Below are 12,099 nucleotides of genomic sequence, written 5' to 3'. Positions count from 1 at the left end.
TTCCCCTCCCCTCAGCACATCGATCAAAGGACAATTCCCTCCTACAACTAACAGTCATAAATCACATTCTCCAATTAGTTTGAAATGCTGGCTTTCCGCCCAGTTCTTCATCCCGCCATGCCTTATCATCTCCTATTACAATATTGTATGTCTGACTAACTCCCATCACATTCCTCCCCCAGTATCATCTAATTCTAAGAGTAAAGCATAAGAAAGAAAAAGGCTGCATCTCCATATGTTGTCAAAGCAAGAACATCCAATGTAAGCAGTATTGACACCTGACCTACAGAATACAGAACAATAGAGTTGAAAGGGACCTTGGAGGCCTTCTAGTTCAACCCCGTGCTCAAGGAGGAGACCCAAAACCAGGAGTAGGGAACCTTGGCTCTTTTATGACTCGTGGACTTCAACTCCCAGAATTCCTGAGTCAGCATGGCTGGATTCAGGAATTCTGGGTATTGAAGTCCACAAGTCATAAAAGAGCCAAGGTTCTCTACCCCAGCCCTTAACCATTCCAGACAAATGGATGTCCAGTCTCTTCTTAAAAGCCTCCAGTGATGGAGCACTCACAACTTCTGAAGGCAAACCGTTCTACTGGTTAATTGTTCTCGCTATTAGGAAATTTCTCCTTAATTCCATGTTGCTTTCTCCTTGATGGGTTTCCATCCATTGTTTCTTGTCTTGCCTTCTGGTGCTTTGGAAAATAGGCTGGCCCTCTCTTCTTTGTGGCAGCCCCTCAAATATTCAAGGCAGCAAACATACCTAATACTCCTTCCTCCTCCTATTTTCCCCACAACATCCCTTTGAGGTGGGTAGGGCTAAGAGAGAGTTACTGGCCCAAGGTCACCTATTCAGCTTTCATGTCTAAGGCAGGATTAGAACCCACAGACTCCTGGTTTCCAGACCAGCACCTTAACCTCTACACCAAACTGGCTCTCGAGAAAGATTGCCTCTTTGTCCCTCTGTGTGATACTCCTATCCTAACCCTTAAATTACGAAATCTTCACATCATTGGTCCATACAGTGTATTTTACCCCATTGCCTGACTACCTTTTGCCAGCACTCCAGGTAGAGGTTTTTCCAGCCCTACCTGGAGATGCATGCAAAACCGTATTTGATGCCGTGCTTTGTTTTCAGACAGCAACTAGGTAGTAAATGCATCTCTCTGGGTAAACACGACCTTGTCACCCAGGTGCGCAAAAGGTTAGATAAACAGAAGTTGCAGTATTAACATATCTTCTTTAGATGCAGCTCTTTCTCTTTCATGAGCTACTCAAGGGCACACTGCATGCCTCACGTTCATCTCTGTTCCTCATTGTTTAAATATTTAATAGCAGGAGATTTGCACACACAAAACTCAATGTGTATTGAAATACTACAAAAGCAGGACTGCCTTGGCTACATGATAGAAATGTGTCTACTTTTCTACTTCGGGGAATCCAAAAATCTGCATTGCCCTACTTTGAATCTAGCTAACTCAACTGCAGGCAATCCTATCTGCCTTCTGGGAGTGATTGCACTTAATCATCCCAACAGTGTAGGGCAAGGGAAGGCAACCTGGGGATGCCCCCCCCCAATGTTCTTGATCACATCTCCAGAAATCTTAAGCAGCACAGTTTATGTTTTAGGATTATTGAAGTTGCTCTCCAAAACAACTGGGTTCTATTAAGCTGCAGTTTATGTAAAACCAAATGTACAATTATAAAGTATAAATAAATGTAGTTATAAAACCAAAGGTACAAGTACAAATTAGGTGAAACTTGACTCAAATAGCTATAACTGTGAGAAGGATCTTGGAGTCCTAGTGGACAATCACTTACGTAACTATGAGCCAAAAAAAAAAAAAAACTAATGCAATCCTTGCTTGCATAAACAGAGAGATAGAGTCAAGATCACACGAAGTATTAGTACCCTTATATAAAACCTTAGTTGGACCACATCTGGAATACTACATCCAGTTTTGGTTACCACATTATAAAAAAGAGGTTGAGACTTTGGAAAGATTGTAGAGAAGAACAGCTAAGCAGATTAAGGACTTGGAGATTAAAACATATGAAGAACGGTTGGAGGAATTGGGTATGGCTAGTCTAGAGAAAAGGACTAGGGGTGACATAACAGCAGTGCTCCAATATTTGAGGGGCTGCCACAAGGAAGAGGGGGTCAACCTATTCTCCAAAGCACCAGAGGGCAGGAAAAGAAACAATGGATGGAAACTATTCAAGGAGGGAAGCAACCTGGAATTAAGGAGAAACTTCCTAACCATGAGCACAGTTAACCAGTGGAATGGCTTGCTTTCAGAAGTTCTGGGTATTCTTTCTTTTCTCCACTGTGAACAATAAAATGCAGCCACAGCATTAATTTCCTAGACCCTGCTGATTTCCATCCAGATTTTGAATGTAGACATTTATCAGGAAACAGTCAGATTTCCAGTGTTGTTACACAAGATTAAACTAAGACTTTCCTATCATCACATATTCCCATTTGTGACTGACACATGAAAGGAGATGACCAAAATGTAGGCAACCTTTGAAGTAATTTTCATATAAAAATAGGAAAGTGCTTCAACAAGCAGCAGCCCTTCACTGATCTCAAAAAAGTTTCAAAAAAAGCTAAGCAGGATAAGGCTTGACTCAAAGTCGGGTAGGAGACCAACAGGAAACCTCAGAGCTGTAGATTACCTTGAGAGGTTGGGCAGAAAAATCCACAAAGAAAGCATCGCCATCATTTTATATTACATTACCAAGAGTGTCGTGGTTAAGTCCATCAGGAGTCAAGCTGCACCCAAGCGACATTTTAATTTTCCATGCTATGTTGTCTAATCTAATATGTGTGTACAATGGGCTTGCATTTTAACCACACACTGAATCGCTAACTAGCTACAAATTTGTCCTTGTCCATTGTGGAAACCCAGTCTGTGTGATTAAGTTATGGCTAATATCATGGCGAGGTGGGTGGCTAACCAACCAACCAACCAACCAACTATCTAACTAACTAACTAACTAACTAACCAACCAAAAAAACAAACAACTAACCAACTAACCAACCAACCAACCAACCAACAAACAAACTATGTATGGCCAGAAAATGTGGTAAATTAAATAACCCATAAGTACACCAGCCATGGGTTTACCATGTTCTATGCACAAAGCAATTGCCTGGAAACGGCTTCATATATTTTGAGGCAGGAGGTACCCAGCCTTCAATGTTTTGGCAAAGTACCACTAAACTACCGTGTTTCCCTGAAAATAAGACCCAACTGGAAAATAAGCCCTAGCTTGATTTCCCAAGATGCTCATAATATAAACCCCCACCCCCCAAATAAGCCCCAGTTAAGATCTTCAACCAGACAGACACATTTAGTACTGTATTTCCCTGAATATAAGACCTAACCAGAAAATAAGCCCTAATATGTCTTTTGGAGCAAAAATTAATATATGACCTGGTCTTATTTTCAGGAAAACACAGGTATGGACTTTCTTTCCATTTCAAACAATGTGGCTCATAATATGTTTTGAATGCCTGCTTGGGAAAGACTCTGTGGGCCTAGTTATGTGATTTTTACATGTAAACAAATACTACAGAAGTGAGAGTCCCAGACGATCAGGAAGCAAGGGATCATCCTGCAGACCTCATAGCTACGGACTGCAACTGTGTCCCTTTATAACTCCCAGAATTCTGGGAGTAGAAAGCCATAATTGCTCACCCCTGCTCTAGAGTGCAGAGGGTCTTTGACATGTATAGTATCAGAGGTCCTGCCTGCAACAAAGCTTGAATGGTTCCTGTTTGACGGACAAAACTCCTTTGTCCATCCTTGGTATGATGTGTTTTGACATCCAGGACAGGACAATAATAGCAACAGCACTTAGACTTATATACACCCTAATAACGCTTTGCAGCACTCTCTGAGCTGTTTACAGTGTCACCATATAAACAATCAGGCTCCTCATTTTACTGACCTCAGAAGGATGGAAGGCTGAGTCGACCTTAAGCCTGTCAGGATCAAACTCTAGTCTGCGGGCAGAGTTTGCCTGCAATACTGCATGTTAACCATTGTCTAGAGCAGAAAAAAGGTTCTCAAGTGTTAAATCAAACTTAGCTTTTTGTCCTGGCCCCATCCTTCTTTCCCTTGACTCTATGCATTTCTTCGAATGGGAGTTCCAGCACATGACTAAAGCATGAAGCGGTAGCCCTCTGGCCAAGGAAAATTAAATAATGAATGAATTTACGATCTCAAAAGTGCCTAATATTTAGCCGATCCTTACACAAAGATTTAGTAGCCGTGGCAGAAACGCTTCAGATTTTTTTTTTTAAACTGTTTTATTTCTTTGTAGCACTGGCGTACTTTTCCCACCTCTTATCCATTTTGTTTAGACATACCGATGTTGCGTAATTCAAAATGCCCAAGACAAGAAAAAAATTTAAAATGGTCTTCAACAACCACCATCTAATTTTCTTATTCCATTGAAACAGCATTTAAGATGATTTCACGTTTAGAATTATTCTCCACTTACCCTTAAAAAACAAGTTACAAAAGGTTGCAGCATGAGCTCCCTTTGCACATTTCAAGACAATGTCCTTAAATGTTCAACTCTTGCCCAATTTTCATTTTCCAGAACAAAAAGGTTTGCTACTAAAATACAGGCAGTCCTTGACTTAACAATCAGAGCTGAGCCTGAAACTTCTGTTGCTAAATGAGATAGTTGTTGAGTTTTGCCCCATTGTATGCGTTTTCTTGACACAATTGTTAAATAATAACAACAACAACAACAACAACAACAACAACAACAACAACAAATAATATCATTTGCCTGTAAGCAAAAACTGGTGGGATCATAAAATAGAAAAAGTCATAGAAAATGATAAAATTAAACTGCTCTGGGACTTCAGAATTCAAACAGACAAGCACCTGCAACATAACACTCCAGACTTAAACAATTGTCGATAAGAAAGACAAAAAAGTCTGGATAGTGGATGTGGCAGTGCCTGGAGACAGCAGAATAGACGAGAAAGAACTGGAGAAGATAACAAAATACAAAGACCTACAAATAGAAATAGAAAGACTGTGGCAAAAGCAAACAAGGGTAGTACCAATAGTAATAGGCTCCTTGGGTGCAATCCCAAAACAGCTGGAGCACCACTTGAACATCATTGGCATTGACAAATTTGCTATTAGTCAATTGCAAAAGGCAGCCTTACTAGGAACTGCTTCCATCCTGCGACGATATCTGTAATACCATCAAACATCCACATCTGCCTTTCCCAGGTTCTGGGTAAGGACTCGATAGGTAGACAAAATGCCAAATCCAGTCTGAACATCTGACTGACTGTGCAATGATCAATAATAATAATAATAATAATAATAATAATAATAATAAAGTTGGAAGGGACCTTGGAGTTATCTAGTCCAACCCCCTGCTCAGGCAGGAAACCCTACACCATTTTGGACAAATGACTGTCCAGTTTCTTCTTAAAAACTTCCAGTGTTGGAGCATTTACTGCTTCTGGGGGCAGGTTGTTCCACTGGTTAATTATTCTAACTGTCAGGAAGTTTCTCCTTAGTTCTAGGTTGCTTCTCTCCTTGATTAGTTTCCATCCGTTGCTTCTTGTCCTGCCTTCAGGTGCTTTAGAGAATATTTGGAGAAAATGATTCACTGCAGTTGTTAAGTTATACACCTGGTTGTTAAGTGAATCTGGCTTCTCCCATTGACTGCTGGTCAGAAGATTGGAAAAACGTGATCCAGATTTCTTCCCTACCAGTTTTTCACTAGGTACAATATTAGAAAAAATAAGATGAGAAAGTATATACTTAATATTGTATGTATTAACAGCAGTAAGAATTGTATTTGCTTAGCATTGGAAAAATGAAGAAATACTACCTGGAGAAGAGATGATCAAGAAAACAAAGGAAAGAAGATATAGAATAACTTCAAATATGGGATTAGTTTATCATTGGGTGGAAAAAAAGGGGTAGAGATTAGGAATTTAATCTGTATTATTTAAGTAAAAAATAGACCCAGACAATACGTTGCTTACTAAGCACTTATGATTTGTAAAAATAAAAAAAATAATAAAATATTATAAATTTTTTTGGGCAAAAACATGTCCACAGGACCCCAGAACACAGTAGCCTCCATGAATATGAATCAGTTACCAAACATCTGAATTTTGATCACACGACCATAGAAGTACAGAATACAAACTTCATTGTCACTTTGTTGTTGTTGTTGTTGTTAATTGCGAAGTCGTGTCTGACCCATCGCGACCCCATGGACAACGTTCCTCCAAGTCTTCCTGTCCTCTACCATCTTCTGGAGTCCATTTAAGTTCACACCTACTGCTTCAGTGACTCCATCCAGCCATCTCATTCTCTGTCGTCCCCTTCTTCTATTGCCCTCAATCTTTCCCAGCATTAGGCCCTTCTCCAGTGAGTCCTTCCTTCTCATTAGGTGGCCAAAGTATTTGAGTTTCAACTTCAGGATCTGGCCTTCTAAAGAGCAGTCAGGGTTGATCTCTTCTAGGACTGACCGGTTTGAACGCCTTGCAGTCCAAGGGACTCGCTTTAAATGTTTGCTAATCAGCATACGTTAAAATGAAACTGTGTTGCCTTCAGCTCTCCCAAAAAACAACCCCAAACCCATTATGCATATACCCACATACCGACACATAATATGACACAGAGAAACATCACTGTCTAGTTCGAATGTATACAAAAGCCAGTTGCAGCCAAACAAGATGCCACCATCTTGGAAAATGGGAATGCTGCAATGCTAGCATAAGTGTGAAAAATGGTCATAAATCACTTTTTTCAGTGCCGTTGAATAGCCACTAAATGAAGAACTATTTGTATATCACACAGATATTAGTGGCAAATTTATTTGTTTTCCACATATGAGGAACCTGGAACTCTCCACGTGTTGCTGAATCGTAAGTCCCATCATGTCTGGCCGTTATGATAATCTTACAGGTAAACACTGAGGATTTTACCTAGTTTGGGTAATGAAATGCCTGCAAGAAAACAACCTAGATCAGGGAGCATCAAGGACGCCTCTATCATGAAGGAAAATATCAAAGGCCGCCATTTTCTGACTTCAAATGGCTGCTTCCAGTCTGAAGCTGGTGGTATTAATGCTTTAAAAAATTTATTACTTTATGAAAATATAAAATACAGAGATACAAAAAACTAAATGAGAATAAGGGTGAAATAAGGGAGGGAAAAGGGGGAAAAAGAAAAGTGTAGGGTAAAGGTGGAAAAGAAAACAAAAGCATTGGCTTCTAATTCCTTTTGATGTCGTAGAATAAGGTAATAACAGGGAACCCCAGCTTTTTACTTTTATATGATATCATATAAAAGTAAAAAGCTTGTTTGTTATATCAACAAACAGCATTTCTCCAAAATGTCTTCTCCAGTTGGTTGTCTTTCGGGTTTTTTTTTTTTTTTAATGTTAACTAAAATACTGAGAACTGAACTGAGAATAGTTTTGCAAAGAGAATTCATAGAGGGCCTTCCATATGAATTAATTCTGAGTGAACTTCGGAAATGCATTGTTAAATCCAAATTCCACTCCCAACAAAAAAATCCAGAACCACATTTTCTGGTGATATAGAACTGAAAAATTGTCAGATGTAGGCTGCATCAACAAGAGTGTTGAGTTAGATTCTCTTTTTTTGACCTTTTTTTTTTTCCCCTGAGTGATCTGGCATACATAGCAATGACTTTGAAAGGGTTTTTTTTTTTTTTTTTGAAAACACATTAGGTGTCCAATTGCCTTATGTACATCCATCTGTCATCTACTATTGCTGGGAACAATAACACATGAGCCAGAATTCAGCCAATCAATATTTATTTGTTTCATCCATAGATTACAGCTCAGCAGCAACAACCATTACAAAATATTGAAGTCCTTGTAAGATATGGGAAAGTATGCAGTTTGAAGTACATCAAAATAACAATCATAGATCAGGTGTTTGTTTGTTTTTTCTCCCATCTGCAGCAAGTAACAAAATGCAATCTTTATAATCTGGTTTACTGAAGTAATCATCCCAAATAATACACTCCTCTGCCATTCTTTACCCCTCTTAAAAAAAAAAAATCCAAAGAACTCAAAACCTCAGTAACATTTTATCTGGAAACGTGTTTGGGTCCTTGGATTTTTTCACCAGTGAGCAAACAAAGCTACCTTCAATATCTGAAAGCATTTCCAGGAATAGCTCTTAAGAATATCCACAGTACGAATTAAAATATCCTGCAATCCAGTTTCTTAAGCATGCCTCAGTGTTTCTCAACCTTGACAATTTTAAGGCATATGGATTTCAACTCCCAGAATTCCACAGCCAGCAATGCTGGCTGTGGAATTCTGGGAGTTGAAGTCCACATGCCTTAAAATTGTCAAGGTTGAGAAACACTGCAGGAACCAGAGAAGTGTTGTTCAGTAAAAGGTTTGTAAAAATTTCAGAGTGCAATGCCTCCATACATTTGTGCCGAGTTTCTGTCACTTTGTCAGGTCCTCACTCCCCCTTCAATTTTTTTGGGGGGGTAGTAGGTAAGTTTGAGCAGATTTTGAAGAATTTGGTTACCAATCGTTTTTCATTCTTCCCAGGTTCCTTGGGAAGAGACACGAGTGTTATCACAGTGCAACTCCATTATCAAAACTATTCCGGGATTATTCAGGGAAATCCTTCAGAGGTCAGCTTTGCAAATGGTTTACATTTGTTCCAGAAAGACCTGTGCAAACAAAGAAATAGATTTTATAAGCAATGGTTTCTCCACCACCACCAAATACCCCTTTGCCAACTGCTCCCATCCTATACTTAAGCGAGAGATTTAAGATGTAAGTCTGCTCTAACATACGTGCATGTCACTGAATTCCAATGGATATAATTCTGAGCAGTCACACATACGTGTATGCCTGCTCTTTAAACAAGGCAGTTGCTTGCAGTAGTCAAAACTCATAAATTTCCTTGCTGTGTCCCTTTCCTACAATCTCAAAGGGTTGCTTAAATCAGGAAGAGCCACCGTGCAACCCTGTCAACACTTTGCGGTCCTAACATTACTTCAAATTGGATACTAAAAATTATTTGTAAAGAGTCATTTTGAAAGCATCCGATTAACTGCAAGCCGGAGGGAGCAGATCTGATCAGTCTCAGATGAACTGTATGGAATAAAAAGTTAATATTCTCTCAAAATGGATATTTCCAAATACCAATCGTTGCCACAAAGAAGAGGGAGTCAAGTTATTTTCCAAGGCGCCTGAGGGCAAGACAAGAAGCAACGGGTGGAAACTAACCAAGGAGAGAAGCAACCTAGAACTAAGGAGAAACTTCCTGACAGAACAATTAACCAGTGGGACAATTTGCCTCCAGAAGCTGTGAATGCTCCAACACTGGAAGTTTTTAAGAAGAGACTGGACAGCCATTTGTCTGAAATGGTATAGGGTTTCCTGCCTGAGCAGGGGTTGGACTAGATGACCTCCAAGGTCCCTTCCAACATTATTATTATTATTATTATTATTATTATTATTATTATTATTATTATTATTATTGCCGGCTTATGAAAAAAGAGATTGGACAACCGGTCTGGAATGGTCTCTTCAAGTAGAAGGCAGGTCTAGAAGATCTCCAAAGTCCCTTACAATTTTTCTATGTTCTATGAAGGTGTGGCAAATATACCTGTGCATGAGGCTGGCGAGGACCGAGGAGGCGAGAAAGAGAGGAGCAAGATCAAAGCGGAACTGATCCAGAAGGCTGGAACCGAAGTTGCATTTGAGTTCTTTTCCGAGAGGTCCCCTGCTGTTATCACGTTCACTTTTCTTTTCTTTCCTTTTTTTTTTTTTTTTAGTTTCACTACCAAACAGCCAGACTTTACTGTATATGTATTTACCGGGAAGGGAACCTGGGGGATTAAGCCAGGAAACCAACATAAAGATTTTCTTTCTACCTTAACCTTGCCTCCCCTCCCACGCACACGCACACGCCCCACCCAAAAATCCTTTAACAAATTAATTAGCCCTAATGAATTAATGCTCCATTTTATTTAAACGTGCTGCAGTTCATGAATTAAATTTTCATGCGGTGATTAAAGGCTGTTAAAATATGCATGCTTTCGTTAAAATTTTATCATAAATCAGCACAATGCGTTACATGACAAGGCAACTATTTCGCCCGTCTCTCACTCTCTTTCCCCTCCCTCCCTCTCCCTCTCCCTCTCCCCTCCCTCCCTCCCTCCTCCCTGTCCTCTCTCTCTCTCTCCCTCTCCCCTCCCTCCCTGTCCTTCTCTCTCTCAATCTCTCTCTCCCCTCCTCCCTGTCCTTCTCTCTCTCTCCCTCTCCCCTCCCTCCCTGTCCTTCTCTCTCTCAATCTCTCTCTCCCCTCCTCCCTGTCCTTCTCTCTCTCTCCCTCTCCCCTCCCTCCCTCCTCCCTGTCCTTCTCTCTCTCAATCTCTCTCTCCCCTCCTCCCTGTCCTTCTCTCTCTCTCCCTCTCCCCTCCCTCCCTCCTCCCTGTCCTTCTCTCTCTCAATCTCTCTCTCCCCTCCTCCCTGTCATTCTCTCTCTCTCTCTCTCCCCTCCCTCCCTCCTCTTATCTCCCCTCCTCAACGGTCATTCCACTCTCCCTCTATCCCCTCCCTCCATCTCCCTCTTCCTCGCCCTCTCACCTCCTCTCCTACTCCTGTCCTCCAATCTCTCTCGTCTTCCCTCTCCCCTCCTCCCTCCTCCCTGTCCTTCTCTCTCTCTCCCTCTCCCTCCTCCTCTTCTCCCTCCCCCCTCCCCCCTGCTCCCTCTCTCCTCTCTCTCTATCCCCCCTCCCTCCCTCTCCCTTCCTCTCTCTCTCTCCCTCTCCCCCTCCTCCCTCCTCCCTTCCTCTCTTCTCTCCCCAGTCCCTCCTCTCCCTCTGCCTCGCCTCCTCCCCTCCTCCTCCTACAGTCCCTATCCTTCTCTCTCTCTCTCCCTCCCTCCCCTCCTCCCTGTCTCTCTCCTCCCTCCCTCCCTGCCCTTCGTCCCCTCTCCCCTCCCTCCCACCTCCCGTCCTTCTCTCTCTCTCTCCCCCTCTCCCCCCTCCCTCTCCCTCCCCTCCCTCCTCCTCCTGTCTCCTCTCTCTCTCTCCCTCTTCCCCCTCTCCTCTCTCCCCTCCCCTCTCCCTCTTCCTCTCCCTCTCCTTCTCTTCTCTCTCCTCTCCCCTCTCCTCTCCCTCCCCTTCCTCTCCTCTCTACTCCTCCCCTCCTCCATGTATCCGCTTCTCTCTCTCTCTCCCCTCCCCTCCCTCCCTCTCCTCCCCTCCCTCCCTCTCCCTCCTCCCCTCCTCCCCTCCCTCCTACCTGTCCTTCTCTCTCTCTCTCCCTCTCCCCTCCTCCACTCTCCCGTCCTTCTCTTCTCTCTCTCTCCCTCTCCCCTCCCTCCCTCCTCCCTGTCCTCTCTCTCTCCCCCCTCCCTCCATCTCCCTCTCCCTTTCCCTCTCCCCTCCTCCTCCCTCCTTCCTCTCTCTCTCTCTATCCCTCCCTCCCTCTTCCCTCTTCCTCTCCCTCTCCCCCCCCCTCCCGCCTCCTTCCTGTCCTTCTACTCTCTCTCTCTCTCTCCCTCCCTCTCTCTCTCTCTCCCACCCCACTTTTCTCCCTCCCTCCCTCTCTCCGCTCTGATTGAAACGGGGGGGGGTGGCGGTGGTGGTGGAAATCAGGGTCGCTTTAGGACTGAAGCATCACCTCGCTCCTTCCAGATTTTTTGGCAGGAGAAAGCTTCTCAGACGAGTTTACGTTTTAACTTCGAGATCGATTCCTTCCAGCTCTTCCCCCCCCCTCCCGCTCCGCGATGTAAAATGTACTTTCACTGCCTCTTAAAGAGAGTGAAAGGGATACCTTCCCCAGAAGAGGGGCGGAAGGTCAGCGCCGAAAAGTGAAATTGATCAGGCCTGAAACGGGATCGCTGAAGTTAAGACTTTTTTTGTTTTGTTTTGTTTTTAAAGAACCGACTTTTTGAAAGCCTACAAAGTTATGGATTCCGTGTACATCAGGAGCTGGGAAACGGTTCTGCAGGCCACCGCAGAGAAAAAAAACCCATCAAAAACTTTCCTATTCCGCCGTTTTTTTTCTCCACCAGTCACGTGTCCGTTCA

The 12,099-nt window shown here is 42.6% G+C and overlaps 1 long non-coding RNA gene across 2 annotated transcripts in view; it reads right to left on the bottom strand.

The window, feature by feature from the left end:
- Positions 1-8,372: 8,372 nt before the first annotated feature.
- LOC120314173 overlaps positions 8,373-12,099 on the bottom strand; it is a 91,324-nt gene continuing 87,597 nt past the window's right edge. For both annotated transcript variants that reach the window (XR_005558358.1, XR_005558357.1), the window contains exon 3: positions 8,373-8,722. This is a non-coding gene — a long non-coding RNA (uncharacterized LOC120314173). The remainder of the gene's footprint in view (positions 8,723-12,099) is intronic.

This window comes from Crotalus tigris, unplaced genomic scaffold (assembly GCF_016545835.1).
Source record: "Crotalus tigris isolate CLP2741 ecotype Arizona unplaced genomic scaffold, ASM1654583v1 scf7180000018856.1329670, whole genome shotgun sequence".
Lineage (NCBI taxonomy): Eukaryota > Metazoa > Chordata > Lepidosauria > Squamata > Viperidae > Crotalus > Crotalus tigris.
Note: the sequence above shows the minus strand (reverse complement) of the source record. Positions and strands in the feature narration are given on the sequence as shown.